Raw genomic sequence first — 16,883 nt, forward strand, 5'->3', positions numbered from 1 at the left:
CAAAAAAAAAAAGTAAATAGTTTGGCTAATTTGGGTGCGATATAGATTATTTCATGATAACTGGCATTCTTGCTTATTCAATTCCCCACGAGCTAACAAACATTCTAAACTGAGCCTATTTACAAGATATGCTTGATTTTAAAATAGCCCCTGAGTGATAAGGTTTTCAGCTGTCACTGCCTAATTCAGAGAGATGGGTCTTTAATGACCTCATTCCCCCACCCTTTCTCTATCTGCAGGATTGGAACGTGAGTCCTTCCAGGATTAACACCCCATTACACAACAGCAAGTCTCGTAGCAATGAACAGAATGTGGTCATAGAGCACAGCACAGCCCATGAAATCATGTGCTACCTGCCTCACCCTGGGCTCCTCAGGGCAGTGCTCACTGAGGGGAACGCTAACGAGGGGGCTTCTCCTGCCAGGCTGTTGACCTGCCCCTCTCCATGCTCCCTGTGCCATCCAGAGGAAACAACCGAGTGCATGTCTTAGAAAGGGACTTGGGCTCCCAGGGCTGCCCAGCCTGGCTGCTAGCTGCTTTCCATCTGCCCAGGAGACTGAGCTCTGGAGCTGAACTGAAGTCCCATCACCATCTGGTGAACTAGTAGGAACCCACTTTCACAGAAACCCAAATACACCCTTTTGAAACACAACAAAAGTCTCCTCCTTGTTGGAAAGTCCACAGGAAAGAATGTAAATGCAGTTTCTATACAATAGCCTAGTGGTTTAAGCACTGAGGATGGAGGAGCACAGCCAAGCTCCTCCTCTCCTGTGGTGTTCACCTACCAGGACATGGTCTAACCTGGCTGACACAAACAGCAGGTACCTCGCTCCCACTCCAAGGTTTATTTTTGGAGCAACTCCCTGTTTTTGACCCTCAGTTGAACACAAAGCTCCCAAACTAAGAACCATACTCCCTCCTCATTTATCAAGTTCACAGTACGCAGTAGCCCAACTTCCCCTGCTCTGCACCCAACAGATTTACCTCTGGTTCAGCTGACACCCATCACGCACAGCAGAGCTGCGGAAACACGAAGCACGGCTTGGCAGCCGCTCTTTCCAGGGCTCCCTGCACTGTCATATGATACAGAGCGAGCTGTGCACAGCGTAATGAGGGCTAAGAAGTACGGTCCGAAAAACCCCATACCAGAGTTCGGAGACCCTCTACCGCTCTGCAGAGAGAAAGGGACCACTCCAGGGGTGGGACAGAAGACAGAGGAAGGGGGAGGAAAATGCCAAACAGCTCTACAGGTCAGCCATTCTTATACGTGTGGTTTATTTCCCTGACCATATACAATTACAGTTTTGCTTTATATCTTTTCCAGCCTCTGAGCTGAGCTCCCCAGCACTTCACCTCTGGCCAGCACAACAGCTCCACAGCTGACCCCAAGGTTTCTACAGCACCATAGCAATCCCCCTTTGTATCAGCAGGAGCACGGGAGGTCCCACATCTCTCAGCTTTCAACCACTGAGCTTTAAAGTCTTTCTCTGACCCTCTCTTTTTCCAGTGAGATTCCGATTTTGATTGGGAAAAGGATTTCTGCAGAGCAGTGAAGATAAGCCAGCGAAAACAGAAGCATTTCATTTTTACTTACAGTTAATACCCAGAGATGCTTCCCCCTGTCGGAGCCAGCAAGAGTATGGCTAAATCACATTCAACACAGTGGCAAATACCAGCAGCCTTAAATTAAAGGAACATTCACTTCAAATCCGGTTCTTCCCAAGACTATTAAGATGAGCTTCAAGTATTATTTCTGCTACCCAATAGTATTTCTTTACACTCACATTTTCCTGTCTTAAACTTTCTCTTTCCCAGTTGCTACATAGAAGAGCCACAACAAGCAAGACTGACTAACTGTCCAGACAGGCGTGTGAGGGAAAATTACACCCTCGCTACCGTTAAATTCATGCTATCGGCATACAAAAACTAACAGAAGAAGTCATTTCTTCTCAGCCCAGTTTTGTTACTCTGTGTAACTAAGCAAAACACAGGGTAAAAAGTCAGGGAGAGAAGTTATTATAGCTGTTAAGCCAACTGCACCCCTGAGCAGCGAGCTAGCTTGCATGTGAAAGCATCCCTCCCACTCCCATCCCTGCAGGAGGGACACAGGGACAGGACAGAGCTGGCTTTGCCTTAAAACCCAGCACTTTCAGTCCCTAAGGCGAACACTGCCAAGCAGCTGGAGTGAACCCGCTACTCTAGATGAAACTCCTCTTCAGGAAAGAGGCTTGTAACACATACATTTTATCACACACCCCACTTTTCTGTTCCAATTGCAGGACCCAAAGGAATTTCCATGCGCAGCACCAGGACTATAAAGGCAAAGTGCGTTTCTAGCCAGTATTTAAGGCCACAGTTGAACACAGCTTTGAACACAAAGCTGCTTCTTCCAGGGAGCAGATCCTGGGATGAAACTGCCCAAGCTCAGGGACACCCCAGCCTCAGGACCACATTCCTGCTGTTCCAGGAGTCCCCCTCTGGGAAGACCACAGAGGGATGCCAGAAAGAATACACACAGCATATGCCATGCTCTCGGGTGGCATCCTGGTTGGTTTTAAGATTACTATCCATTTGCAGGTAACCAAGCTTGTTTTTGTTTCATGCAAACAGTAGCCTTACCAATAATAAAAACAACCAACACCTGGTTCTTGGCTTTCTCTTTTGTAACTGCAGTTGTGCGCCTGTCTTGGCAATGCACAAAAACCTCCCAACTCTAAACTCCGTTCTTTCAATACAGACTTATCACCAAACCTCAAAGCCACTCTTTGGACTGTGACAGCAAAACAGGGACTCAAGTATTTAACTGTTTGCAAACATAGTTTAGTATTTTCCCAAACATCTCTTTCTCCAAACTCGTAGCTTGCTTCAGAGAAATCAAATCAGTGAGTGCTTTCGAAAAAGCAGCCCTGCAGCCAAAAGCTTTAAATTACTCTGAACTGGTTTTCTGTAAAACTAATTAAAGGCACTTCCAGGGCTCCAGCTGGAGAAGGTTATTGCCTTCTTTTCCTGAGCAGAATGATCACAGGACCTTACAAAGCAGTGACTTTGCAAATTTGAATTAAGAGTGCGGGGGAATTTAAAGCAGTTGAAAAGCTTCCACTTCACATATGCTGCGGTTTCATGATCTTGGCTGTTCCACTGCTGCTGATGCATCAGAAGCATCATTGCCCATAACACAGAGCTTCGCTACCGGAGAAATTTACTCATTCACATTCTTTAAACAGTTCAACACACTAACTGCACTGGGAGTCTTTATGCTAGATTGGGTATCCTCTCTTCTTCTGCATAAGCCCATATAAAAGTATAAAGTCAGTGCTAAATCTGTATTGTGTGGATATGCAATTACATTAGTAAGAGCATATTCAATTTGGATCAAATTTGCTGCACAGGATAATTTAATAGCACTCAGTCCAGTATTAATGATCGTGGTCCCAGGGCTTCTCAGTTGTTTTGGATGGCAATGTTCTCCCTGCTTGGATTAAATAAACACCAAGTTTTATTGCGTGCTCTGGGGATACCATGGTGCTGCAGCATTAGCCCTTCCTTCATCTAGCTTTTGCATTTTTCAACAAAATAAGATTAATTTGACTACTTTATTGCCTCTGTAACTCAGTACTTTAATAGGCATATCAAGGTTTCTCTGTCTAGCTCAGCTCAAGAATTGGCTTACTGAAGGAGACACAAGCATTTGTCTTCTCACAGAAACAGGAAGGTGCCAACATTGTTCTGCTGTGCAGTTTTGCCATTCTTAGCATTAAAATTGAGAGAGGAAAACTCACATATTTTTCATCTGAGATTATCTGCCCATATCCTATCACTTCTGAGCAGAAATGCAGGGGAGACTAACTGGACACCAGGAACAGGTCTGGCCACAATCTGTTTGCTTTCATGGACGGCATCAAGGACTGGCAGAATCACCTGGCTACAAACCAAAGCTTTACTACAATAAAATCAATCACAGCACTTGTACTGCAACATCATGGTGCTTAACCAGGCTTTTCTTTCAGGTCTCACTGGGACAAAGAGACTTTCTATAGCACTTCAGCTGGGAGCCAGAATGCAGTTTGTACTGCAAAGCCTGTGTCCAAGCAAGACGGCTCAGGAGGGTGGGTGTCGGTTAAGGACCAAGCCTGCCGTTCCCTAAATCCGGGAGTTGAGCAGGAGCTCTGCCAGGAACCCCGTCACTGATTTTTCAGTTTGTTCTCTCTCTCCCACTTCTCTTCTAGAGAGTTCCTGGCAAGACAAAATGCAAGTCCCTTCTCACCCTTCAGGAAGGGAGTGCTGGTCTGTAGGAAGCCACAGCCGCTCCAGCGTTCAGGGGCATGAACTGACGGTGCCAGGGCTGGAGATGTGGAGCAAACAGCAGCTGAGAAAAGCTGCACTTACAGGTGATGATGCCCAAGGGGGAAGGTCTCCATCTGGCATGAACAGAAGGAGGATGAATTTGTAGGGCTGATGGTCAGGGGTGTGTGTGATGTTTTCAGCTTGAAAACAGCAAAACCAACACACATCTGTGCGTGGGATTACTCAGTGGTGTAATGCTGATTTCATAGTCAAAACCACTCAAAGTCCTGGTAGAACACACTCAGAGAGGGTAAACTCAGCTCTGTTGCACAGAGCACATACCAAGTTAAAGGCATACAAAGTATATGAGCTATAGGTCTATGTGGCACTTAACAGTTTAGGCATTAAACAGTAGCTTGAGTCAAGTTTTTTAGATTACATCTTAGCTCTAAGGCCCCAGCATTCTCCCTCTGTCCCCACTGCAGATGCTCAAATCCCTTGCTAGATCTCAGCCAGCATTGAGAAATTCAAAACTCTCCGCACATCCGGACTCCGAGGGTCTCTGACTCCTAGAGCAGCCGGGTGATGGTACAAGGACGAATATATAGCACATCAACGTGCTACACTGACATGCAAGATTAAAATGCTTTTCTAAACAACCATGCCCAGCACTCTGAGCACGTGCTATCTTTTCAAGAGGACTCAGAAGCAAATTCTCAGGGTGGTCATTTCTGTTTAAGGATAGAAATTACCACTTGCTCATTTTATGCTGCCATCTTGTTTCTCTAGTGAGAGGAGTAGCGTTTTGGGCAGTGGATATTGCGCAGGATCCAATCTTAGTACAGCTCGATCCTTTAGCTAAACTAATATAACATCTCTCTTTAGTGAGGACACAAAGTGGCTACGGAACTCATTTTTAAGGATATGCAGGCAGACAGGATTTTCTAAAGTGCACAGGTGTCTGCATACTTCAAAAAACTTGACCTTCAGTAGCTTCCACTATAGCCTCAAGACCAGACAGATTTGCAGCTAACTACCGGGAGGTACAATTCCAGGTTTGAATTAAAAAAAAAAAAAAACAAAACAAACCAAACACCAAAAAGTAATTTAAAATGGTAGATGCCAATTATTACAATTAACTTAGAATGGTAGATGCCAATTATTACAATTAACTTTAATACAGGTCAAGAGCTCTATAACAACTCTAGAGAAAATGCTAACAGCAATGTCAGCTGATTTGTTCAAGCCAAGCTTTTGTGCTGAAACCACAGGAAACAACTTTCTTCAGAATTCCAATACCTCTCCATTCTGCCTTTTCATAAAAGTTAGTTTAAAAAAAGACCATGACTGCAAATTAATGGGTAACTCCCTATCAGGCCACTCCATTATTTTATGTATCTACTTATCTATTATTTTAGACACAGTATAAAAATATCTCCTTCACAAGAACAAAAACAAAGTAAAATACCCACTTGAATTTCACAATAAAAGAATACACAGAAAGAACTGACAGTATTCTGGAAGATCAGAAACAGTATGGAGAATAGAATTACATGAGCACTGAGGTCAAATCACACTTTATCAGTCTGGCCCCTTTATTCGGTATAACTGTTAACGATGCCTGTGGAGAGAAGACTAGCGTTAGACCAGTTATCCTAGAAGAAATGAGAGCAACTATGCTTTTGCAATAAATCACAATAAGCGCTTGGCTCAGAGTTAGCATACAGTCAAGATGTGACTTTCTGAAAGAAATGTACATTACTGCAGTAGGCAAAAGCATTTTCTCACTGTGCTGAAGTGCTCATTACTAGTAATACAAAGAGTTTTCATCCTGGTGATAAAGGGGCAAATCAAGTAAATACCAGTTTGCAGGCTACCTCTGGCACTTACCTGGCTGAGGTCTGTCCCTGCTCTGAGGCACATCAAACTCCAAAGTGGCTCCTGCAAACAAAGAGCCCTTCAGCTTCTTAACCTGAAACTCTTTGGACTGTACCAAGATCACATCACCGGGGGGGGGGGGGGGTGGGTGGTGTTTCGGGATGACCCTTCCAGTGGCGAGTCACAGGGACACCAGGAAACCTTCCGAGCTGACCCAAAATGCAGAGCCTTGTTTATTCCCTGTAAAATGTTTGTTAGCTGCGATTGTGGCTGTGACTGTGAATGAACTTTTAAAGAAGGAGATGAGGCAAGGCTGTTTGGCAAGAGTTGCAGGCAATTTTTTTTTGTATGGAAAACAGGGCAGATTACTGTGCACCATGAAAAATATTATATTCCTTATTAGGCTGCACACTGTTCCTTACTTTAACAAAGCCAGTGGCAATGCCTCTGCCTCAGCGCGTTCCTTCCGATAACGGCCTGTCCAGACCATAGAGAAGAGTCGCCCAGGGCGTCTGTGGGACTCACAGCTGGAGGGGGCTGTGCAGACCGGGGGATGCAGCAAAACCCAGTGGGTGGCTTTGCGCCCTTGACTCTGAGCACTGCGGGCAGCCCCTAGCAGCCTCCGGGACGGCTCTTGCACACTGCCAGGTGCTTTCTCCTGGCTTGACTGTTCACGGTCTAGAACTGCCTAATTTTGCCATTCTACTTTCACTTGCGGAGCAGAAAACAACCTGAATGATGAAGAAGCCCTGTCTGGGAGAGCCACAGAAGAGACTGAGCTGCTCCTGAGCTCTGCACCATGGCAAACCAGCTCTCTTGATCTCTGATCCTTCACAAGCCTGCCCATCCTCACTCCAGCACTCATCCTATGCTCCTCTCCCTGTGCTAGTAAAGGAAGATATATCGCTTCATGACAGTAACTACAAAGTTTAGAACTCAGAAAATATTACATTTCTCTGTGCTGTGGCAAAATAAAATATAGGACAAAATTTAATTCTCATTAAGAAATGGTTTTGGTGAAACAAACTTCTCTCCATACTCTGCTCAGCCTCAATTTCATTGTGGGTAAATCCTAAACATTTGGATTAATTTGACAGGAAATTTTTCTCGTTTGAGGATAACAACATCTTTATTGTACTGTTATGTGGCTTTTATTTGTATTTTAGTAAATGTAGTCCAATTTTTGAACAAGCACCATTTCAAAATACATTACAAAATTTCATTTGTACCACTGGTTTTAAATATTCTCCCCAATTTGCTTCCTCCATTTAGTCCTCCTTATTTTAGCATAACTGGTCTAAGTTTACAAATAGGTCCATTCCTCCTCCCAAACCTTGCTATTCAGCAAATCTCCTATTTGCCTAAAGGAGTTTGGATCTCAGGGGATGAGTTACATCCAGAAAACACTCTGAACACAAAGTGTTAAGTGGTATCATAAATTTCTGTACTGCAAGGTTCACTGCAGGACTGTTTGCTCTCCTACAAAGCATTTACCCAACTTCCTTTTGAAGGCATGCTGAAGTTTGGACTGAAAGTCCCTGGAAACTGCCACTACAGCTTTAGCATTTAATGAGTAAAAAAGCCCTACATACTAAAGCCATGTGTTTTCAATTCATGATTGAGTAAGTAGACCAGAGTTTATGTCATAATAAAAAGCTGACCTCCGCCTATATATACACCACACGCACTGTAATTCATTTGCGTAGTTGAGGGAAGGACATTAAAAATCCCATGCGAGTACAACAAAATTCTACTTTTTGCAAGCTGATAATAAATATTCACAGCTTATATAGACGTGTTCTCACAGTAGCTGCCTTTGATCCAATGTGGAACAAAACCATGAGAACTTTTTCATAAGAGTATTAAATCTGGTGGCGTAATTCAAGAATTGTATGCCATTTGTCTGGACTGAGAAGGAGCTCCTGCTGGAAGTCTTGTCAGAAACAGGAATTCCTTTAGACAGGCAGCAAGATGAGCCACATGGGTAGCAACCAAGGGCAATCAGACAGCTCTGGTCTCACTTCAGAACCGTGGCAGAAAAAGCGCTTGAAATTCAGTGGGGCTATGCCAAAGCATTTAGAGACATGCTCAGATACGCTGTTGTGGTCTGGAAAGAGGTGTCACTTATTGTGGACAGTTTAACCTTCCAACACAGTACCTGGAATCCTTGGATGTTCCCAGCAGCCTTTTGCCTCCCTGTTAGAGGTGTCCTGAGCATCATCATCACACACTCCTCTAGGCTGGTTTACATCAATGACTGCGTTGCATCTCCAAGTGTCCCTGATTTCCCCATTGCTGTCTTGCACAGCCTGCTCCCACCCCCCAGAGCAGTGACCCACCACACTCTCCTCTGCTCTAGGCTTGCTGCTTTCCAAACCTGACTCATGCCTGCACCCTCAGCAGGCAAACAAGAGCCCAGAGCTGACCCATTGCGTAAAGACACATCACAGCACAAGTAAACAACAGTAATTGCTCCTTCACAAGGCAGTGGGTCCCACACATCCATACTTTCAGCACCTAGCTCTGCCCTATGCTCAGAACCCATCCATACCTCCATAAACACATGCTGTCCCCTACAAGGGGACACCTCGCCATCTGCACAACCCTGCACCCACAAGCAGCTCCAACACTCCTCAGTCCTCAAGTCCAGCCCCAGGAACCACTCCTCACCTCCCTGCAGCACATGGCCTAAACAGTGCTTTGCCAGCTGTGCTAACGCAGTACCACTCTCACCTGCAGAGAGGACACAGCTCTGGGCTGCCAGAGACTGCAAGGAGCTGTTTTGACCCAGGCAGCATCCTCTGGCTCTGCCTTCCTGCACAGGGCTGTCAGGGGAAAGTTTCATAGCAGGAGAGACAGAACAGCTATGGGCTTACCAAGGCAACAGGCAGCACTTCTGAACAGTTATTAAAGTGGTTAAGAGGTTTCCTAAATAAGGATGATCAGCGTTAATTGTGGCTACTAAAATAAATGAACTGTAGCGATCAGACAAGAAGCTGTTCCTTTGGGAGCAACTTGACCCTTCATCCCAAGCAGTAAATGTGGCGCATTTCCCATTTGCATCTGGTTCACCTCTGCTGGGGCTGCCACATCTCTGAGGTCTGACCAAGGCAACCACCAGCAAGATCATAACAAGCCTGAACAATGCCCACAGCTGGTGGTAGCAGCAGAATTTGAACAGGCTATGGTCCAAAGCCACCCCATTTATTCATTCAGTATCTGCAGCATCCTGCTATCTAGAACCAAGCATTGTTCCTCTCTTCCCACCCAACCCTGATCCAGGAGAGCTACTCTTATGGAAACACTCTTTTCACAAAGAAGGACGCAATAGCAGGGTCGTCTTCATGCCAAAGGACTTTTTGGTTTCACAGTTCAGTCCCAGATTGCTTTGCTCCAATAGCTGTTCTCATACCTGTCAGAAGAGCTATTCCTGCAAGGTGCCAAGGTGGCTTTGCCTCACTAATGACTATTCATCACAGAGGCCTGCAACCTGCCCATCACCTTGCAAACACACTCCACTGTCAGGTTCTCGGGTCCCACCAGAGCTACATTCATCCATTATTCACTTAACTTCATGGGGCAATTTGTTAATAAAACATTAGGTGGTTTCCAGCAGAGATTCTACTTAAATCCTACATGTTTACTCTACTTTTTCTAATTTAAGCAGTGTTGTACAGAGAGGAGCCCAAGAGGCAGAATCTGAAAACTAACCCAGATTCACAAAAACCTTTCAGAGTCATGTACCCAGCCGAGGTCTGGTTCTGTTCAACAACAGCATTTTTAATCTGGATCACTCATCCCTTGCATCTTGGGATTTTGATAATAAGTTCCTTCATACTTTCTGCCATAGCATAAATGACTGGAGTAATGGAGCAGTGCCAGACTGATGGTTTGCCAGCAGTGAACCTTCTGCACAGCACTGAGTAACAAAAAGACAACCCCTAAAACAGAGGGCACAGAAGGGGCTGTGCTTTGCTGTCAGAGAAGCTTTTTGCCCATTGAGTATACAGGGCAGAATTTATCCCTCAACTACCTTAACCACAATCACAAGAAAAATTTCTAAGCCTTGCGAAATAAAAGGCCCAATTCTGCAACTCAGAGACAACAATGATTTTAACAGAAGTAGGGAAAAAGAAGGCAGCATTGCCACCTCTCAGGTTCCCTGGAGAGCAGGGTTTGAAGTGGGTGTTAGGAGTTATTTTTCAGGCAGGCAGGTCATGGCGGGGAAGGAGCCTGAAGAGGAGCAGAGGAACATGGCTCCACAGCAGACACAGCCTGAGGGAATGGCCCCAGGACTTCCCTGAACAGACACAAACCCGGCTTGCCTGTGAGCCCCTCAGAGCCCAGCTCTCCCTCTCAGTTGCTCAGCCCTGTGAGAAAACCAGCTTTCCACTCACTGACGGAGCACCAAGGCTGCACCCTGCAAACCCCTGCAAGACCCTGAGGAGAGGCACAGCCCGTTGTACGCACCGACTGCTCCTCTTGGAGCAGGAAAGGCCTTGCAGGAACTGTCTCCTCTGCAGGAGTGAGGGCACAAGGTGCGTGAGGGGGCTTTCCTTCAGCTTTGTGTGCAACTCACACCTCCCCGGCTGGAAACCCTGAGCACCTATGAGTAAAGCAAGTCCATTGCTTGCAGCTTCATCACCTTCCCGCTGCCTCAGAGCACTCGGTACCGGGGTTGCAAAAGGAGTCCCTTCGACAGCTGCTCCTTTAGCCCGACCCCAGCCACGGCGGGCGTTCTGCCTAGGGTGGCCAAGCAGCCGGGGCTCGGGAAGAGCTTCGCGGCCCGGAGAGGGAGACGGAGCTCCCAGGGCTCGACGCTCACCTCGGAGCACGACAGCACGGCCGCCTGCCGCCTCCCGGATCGGGGCCCTCGCCTGGGCGGCGCCGCCGCGGACCGCTAGGTGGCGGCCTCGCCCAACAGTGCGCGAGCGGCCGCTGGCGCCAGGCGAGGCGGCCCCGCCCAGCCCCGCCCCGGGCACCGCCCGCCGCCATCTTCGTGCTGGGGAGCGCTGGGTGCCTTCGGGGGAATCGGGGAGCTCCCGGGCTTTAGGGGTTCTTCTGCTTTGCATGGTGATCCCTTTTCTGCATGGTGGTCCCTCGGGCGCTGCGGGCAGGGGCAGTTGCCTGCCTTGTGAAGGGCCAGGAGAGCCCCCATCGTGTGGCCCTTGAGTTCACGTCAGTCTGGGCATGGAGCGTGGGGCATGTTCTGTGGGAGCGGGCAGTGTTCTGAGAGGAAAACGGCACAGGGACTGGAGGAAGAGTCTGGGTCTTCTTCCACAGCCGACTGTGACCTTGGGCAAGTCATTTTGCCTTCCTGTGGTCCCGTGGGCAAGGCAGGTTTTTCCCCACGCGTGGCACGGCAGGTGTTCTCTGGGGTGGTGTGGAGCTCAGGCTGGCAGCGAGGGCCCTGCAGAAAGGCAGCGAGACAGATGTTCTTAGAGGCACAGAGGAAACATGATACGCTGTCATCTACCATTTGTGTAGGCAGACGTCAATCATGCTGAAAAACACACATGAAGAGAAATCTCCCCAAGGAGCTTAGAGAAGACAGGAGTTTCCTTCTCTTTGAATTGCCTTTTGTATTCTGAGTGTTGTGTAAACATTAAATATTTAAAACATTGCCTGTAGCACTCCTGTTTCTCAGTGGGATTTGGATAAAGCCGTTCCTGTCTTAGGGTCATGAGAAAACCTCACAGGCTGAACCGTTTTTCCCTCTCCATCTGAGCGGTGGTGCCCATCTGAAACAGGCTTAAATCAAAGCCTCGCTTAACATCAGGAGGAGTTGGAAGGGGATTCGGTCACATCTGCTCCATCACTCGTGGCCTGTGGGATGCTGCTGCTGCTGCAGGAACGTGCTGGTAACTCCTAGCAGTTATTCTGAGTTCATGTGTGAAACTCTTTGCGCAGAGTCTGGAGTAGTGATTATCCTTCCTGCTGGCACCTAAAAGCCAAAGAGATTCTGAGCTCGCTTTGGGCACCTGCCTTGTGTTTTGGCTGTGGCCCTAGGTGACTCCCCAGGTCACACAGACACCTGAGGCCACATCAGGAGTTGAAACCAGCTCTCCTGAGTTGTAGCCTACTGGTCTAATTACTCTTTTCCTAATGCTATTGCCTGACATTTTTAAAAGTCACAGCTGATCTACTTTTCTGACAGGCAGCAGAGTATCTTGAGTGATTTAGATTTAAAAATTTAAGGATATTAAGGGCAGGGTTGTTTTCCTGTGTCTAAATCTGTGTCAAGGGGACAGAAAGGTGGTTTTCCATTTCTGCTTCAATGGAATAAGCCATGAGGGGATGCTGTACTTGCCTGTGTGTGCCTGGGAGCCTGTGCCGCAGTACTTTGTCACGAGCCCCAGCATAAGGAAATTGCCCTTTAAAAGGAGCTATGAGGAGGGCACGGGAGGACACATTTGCCCTTATTTTCAAGTTCTTCAGCACGTAACTGCACTGCCTCCCCTTTCAGTTCCCCTCCCAACCCAGAGGACAACCTATTCATTTGCAGAGCTACAAAAGCTTGGCCTCGTCTCACTGCATTTGGCTCATCTTCCTGCTGCATGTGCACAGTAGTATATGGGTGGGCGACCTCATTTGAGAGCTGATTTCATTATAGATCAAGTGTGTTCCTTCCCTCACGTATCTCATAGTTATCTTCTTCCCTGATGAGGACTTCTTAATTAAAGCATGAACAATTTGTGACAGAACAGCGGCTTCCAAAGATTTTCTTTCCTGGGTGCACGAGTGCATTCTTCTCCAAAGGCCAGGCTGGTAATCTGTTAATTTAAAATCAATGTTTTATTGCTGCATCCTGCTGTAGATGCTGGTCACCTTTCTAGGCAGTATAGCAAGAATCATAATTTAAGGCTGATTACAGATTTGGCTGTGTGTGCCTCTTCAGTGGGAATTTTTCTGGTTATTACAGTCAGGCAGCTGTATTGTGCTAATACAAGCCTGGGTTGGCTTTGCTGCCTTATTTTTCAGCAAAGCTGGGGCCACACATGTCAGAGAATGGCATCTTTGTCCCCTGGCCGTCCCCAGAAAGAGCAATTGAGTTCCCCTGTTCCACCAGCAATTGAAAACCGGAGGAGATCACATTGCTTGTGGGAAGAAGGTCTTTCTGGTTGCTCTAGCGCTCTCTTCCAAGAGCCTTGGCAGTCTCGCTGTGACCCTACCGTGTGTCCCCAAGGCACCGAGGTCACATCAGTGCAGTGCTACAGCAACCAGCTCTGCAAGGAGCCGCACTGCCTTCAGGACCCAAGCTAGTGCTGCAGCGCTGCACGGCTCAGACCCCTGCACCATGTCACACTGTATGATGTACACAGGCTCTCGGTCATGTCTCCTATGTCCAGATATTCATATGCTGTTAAGGCAACTAAAGATGCAGGTCAGCCTAACGGGACTGATAAAGCACTGATATAATTAAAGTGGTGCCACTGGGGTGTTTAGAGCATCAACGTGTTTTCGCAGGTCTCCAGAGGGTCTCCCATGGTTATGAATGCTCACATCCATGTGGACATCTCTGCTTTAGAAAGTGGACAAACCCTGACTGATGTGTTGCCTAGAGAGCAGCAAGCAGCCAGCCTGTGGTGACAACCTCTGAGAGAAACTTTTTAAATCGCACGATTTTACGACATACGGTGAAAGGATACACCTGAGAAAGCGATCAAACTCATGATTTGTTGCCCTGGGCTCAAGAAGACCAAGATCTGAACACAGATGCTGAACATCATTTCCAGTGATCCTGCTGTGAACCCTCGGTGCTGTGAGTGGCAGCCCGTGTCACCAAACTGACGTGTTGCCAGGGACCTTCGGAAATAACCTTTTTCTCCTCAGCTCTGGTTGCCTCCCTGGCTGTCACTCTCTCACGGTGAATAGAATGAATAGAGGTTTAACCAGCTTAACGGCACTTCCCATGACTGTATGTGGGTGCTAAAAGCACACTCTGAACACTTAAATTAGAAGATGACACATGCATCGTGGCTGGAGTGCAGTTGTCAGAAGAAACAACTCAAATCTTTTCCAAACAGCTGTTTGACTGCCAACACTCGTTTGGGTGCACCAACTGTGGGAAGACCTATGCTTAAAATAAATGGGTTTCCAGCACAAGCAAGCAGCAGATTGTACTTATTTAGCATCCTTTACTGGCTCTTGCATTTGCCACCACCTTGCACCACACTGGTGGCCTGGGCGGTGGACTCTGTCCTGAGCAAAGCAGGAGAGAGATGGTGCTTCCCTGTCCTCGGGAGAAGGTGCTGCTTCGCCATGACAAATCACTTCAAAACCCAGCTGTAGCTGGTGGCCTAGACACTGGAGTTTGGGCAGGAGCAGGGAGGGGACGTCACTGCGGGTCAGCACCAGTGAGATGTGCTTCCCTGGAGGCTTTTCAGGCTCCAATTATCCCGCTGGCCGTGAGACCATCACTGTAACTGTGTTCCTGATCGCTGCTTATACCATCCAAAGATAAACGTATTTCGCACGATCTTTCCTGCTTTTCACCCCCAGACACATCCGTGGAGTTTGGGGCACTCAGAGCCTACAGTGTAACCCCAGAAAAGCAATATAAACTGAACGAAAATGTTTGCATCATTTAATACATGCAGATTAGGGAGAAGCAGTCACAGTCACTGTGAAGTGGAATGGTTTTGGGATCTCAGGGTGAACAGATTTATGTAAAACATTGATGGGAATTTTTAAATTGGGTAGACTACTTGACAATAAAAAATACAGATTAATAATGAATGATTATTGTTATTTTCAGCAGCAAAGGCATGTATATGGTAGTTGAAGTCATACTCCATAAAACGTTACTCCTGCTCCCTTACACACACAAACAGTTGTTAATCTTATAGAGACTTACCACAAGGAGTCCAGCTGTTTGATGCACCACACAGAGCCCAGGTGAGCGTTACTCATATTAACAAGATTGCAAATAGAGGGCTGAGTGCCTACAATTTCAAGTTATTGGAGTTTTCATTTACTTTGGGGGCTGTAAAATTAAACCTTTTTGATTTGGTGCTTTATTTAAAAAAAAAAAATAGCTGTACTATGACTTTCCAGTAGACATCTGGACAGCCACATCTGTTTGCAGGTGTGCAGGGCCTGCATTATGGTAAAGGTGATAGTTGCACGGAAGACTATACCTTTGAAGTTTAGGGGTATTTGAGAGAGGCTGGGGTGGAGAGCAGATGGCTGCAGTGCAGGACAAGGGATAGAGCTCCGACTAGGAGAAACCGTATAAATGATCTAGATTTGTTGACTTTTAAAGGTGTTTTATTTACAGAAAAGATAAGATTGAACATCACTACATAAACCCTGAGCTAGAGTGTTGATGCTACAACCACGTTCAGCGTTTCACAGAGCTAAGCTGACGGAGCCCAGTAAATGTCCTGTTACACATGGATCTGGCTGCCACATTTTGGGATGCAATTCAAAGCCAGCAACCACAGAAAACTTGGATCATTTGCAGCTGACAAGCCTGACAGGCAAAAAGTATGTTTTCTTTGATTGGAAGCAGATCGTACAGCGAGCAGTGGCTGAGCATCAAGTAATGGCGAGTAGGTCAAGAGACCAGCCAAAGGTTTTCCAACCGGGCCAAAACATTCATTTCGTCCAAACAACTGACACTACACAGGGCCAATGTACTTGAACCCAGACCTTTTGGAAACAAACACTGTTTTGCTGCTCTGAGGAAACATGTTCAGTGATACCTGATGTACAATTCTGTACAGATTCGGTCTGATGTAGCAGGAAGGCTGGGCTTTGGAAACTTAATTTTGCTCTCATTTACATGACTGTAAATGTGGAGTAATTTCATATGTGTCAGTGGGATTCATACTAAGACAGCAGTATCATTTCCACTGGTTTGCAGTGCTGGTTGGTGGTGCCATGCTGTCACCATCTAGCTTTCCTCTTAACACTCTCCAGAGTCCCTGAAGAGCTGTGATAGATGCGCACAGCAGGTTAGGGGTTTTAAATCTGCCATTTTCGGAACACTTTGCATAGGCAGGAGCACTACCTCTCATGATTTTTATTGACCTCGTCTAATAAGTAGCCCCTAGAAAAGACACCAGTGTGCTTTGTTTGCCTTTGGGGTGCATAAAGACGCAAGCTGAGTATTTTCTGAAGTGCTCGTTCTGCTTTTGTGATAACATTTGCTTCAGTTTCAGTTCATGCACATTCAGATAAAGGCTGTTCTTAGGGTGGTTTTCTTCTACTGGTTTTATTCTGGGAACTGCAATTTTTTTAGTGTGGTCTTTCACTGCAAACAGAACTGTACTGTATGTGCCGCTTCTGGCTTGTCCAAGCGTGGCATGCTAATCACAAGTGGGTGCCAATAATTGACCAAGTGGGACGATGCGTTGGTAGCCCCGATGCCGTTTGTCAGTTGGCACAGCATCTCCTCTGGATCTGGAGGGCAAAGAGCACAGCCCTCTCTGGGCTGACGTGCGGTGATCACAGGGAAAGAAGGACAAAGGGCTCCATCCGAGCGTGAAGCATTGGGAAGAACCTGAGCTCTTTCACAGCAGCCTGGTCTACGGCAGGGATGGCCAGAGCTGACTCCCCACAATCACTTTTAATTCTGCAGATGTGAAGCAGAAACAAACAGCAAAGTGGTTTGTACTGTATAATTAAATGAGGAGGTCTAAGCCTTACTAACATTTTTCAAGGCTTACAAGGAAGAATGTTATTGTCTTTGCTGCGGTTCTGACAGGGTTGCTGTG

At 46.7% G+C, this 16,883-nt stretch overlaps 1 protein-coding gene across 3 annotated transcripts in view; it reads right to left on the reverse strand.

Moving 5' to 3' along the window:
• Positions 1 to 6,363, reverse strand: part of CAPN6 (calpain 6) — a 57,111-nt gene extending 50,748 nt beyond the window's left edge. Inside the window, exon 1 of one of the 3 annotated variants that reach the window (XM_054839716.1) lies at positions 6,175 to 6,363. The gene's annotated coding sequence lies outside the window, so the exon portion shown is untranslated. Of the gene's footprint in view, positions 1 to 984; positions 1,018 to 1,594; positions 1,626 to 6,174 lie in introns of those variants that run through there. The other 2 variants (XM_054839717.1, XM_054839718.1) reach the window with 2 other exon arrangements.
• Between the last annotated feature and the right edge of the window lie 10,520 nt (positions 6,364 to 16,883).

Source organism: Grus americana, chromosome 12 (assembly GCF_028858705.1).
Source record: "Grus americana isolate bGruAme1 chromosome 12, bGruAme1.mat, whole genome shotgun sequence".
Classification (NCBI taxonomy): Eukaryota; Metazoa; Chordata; class Aves; order Gruiformes; family Gruidae; genus Grus; species Grus americana.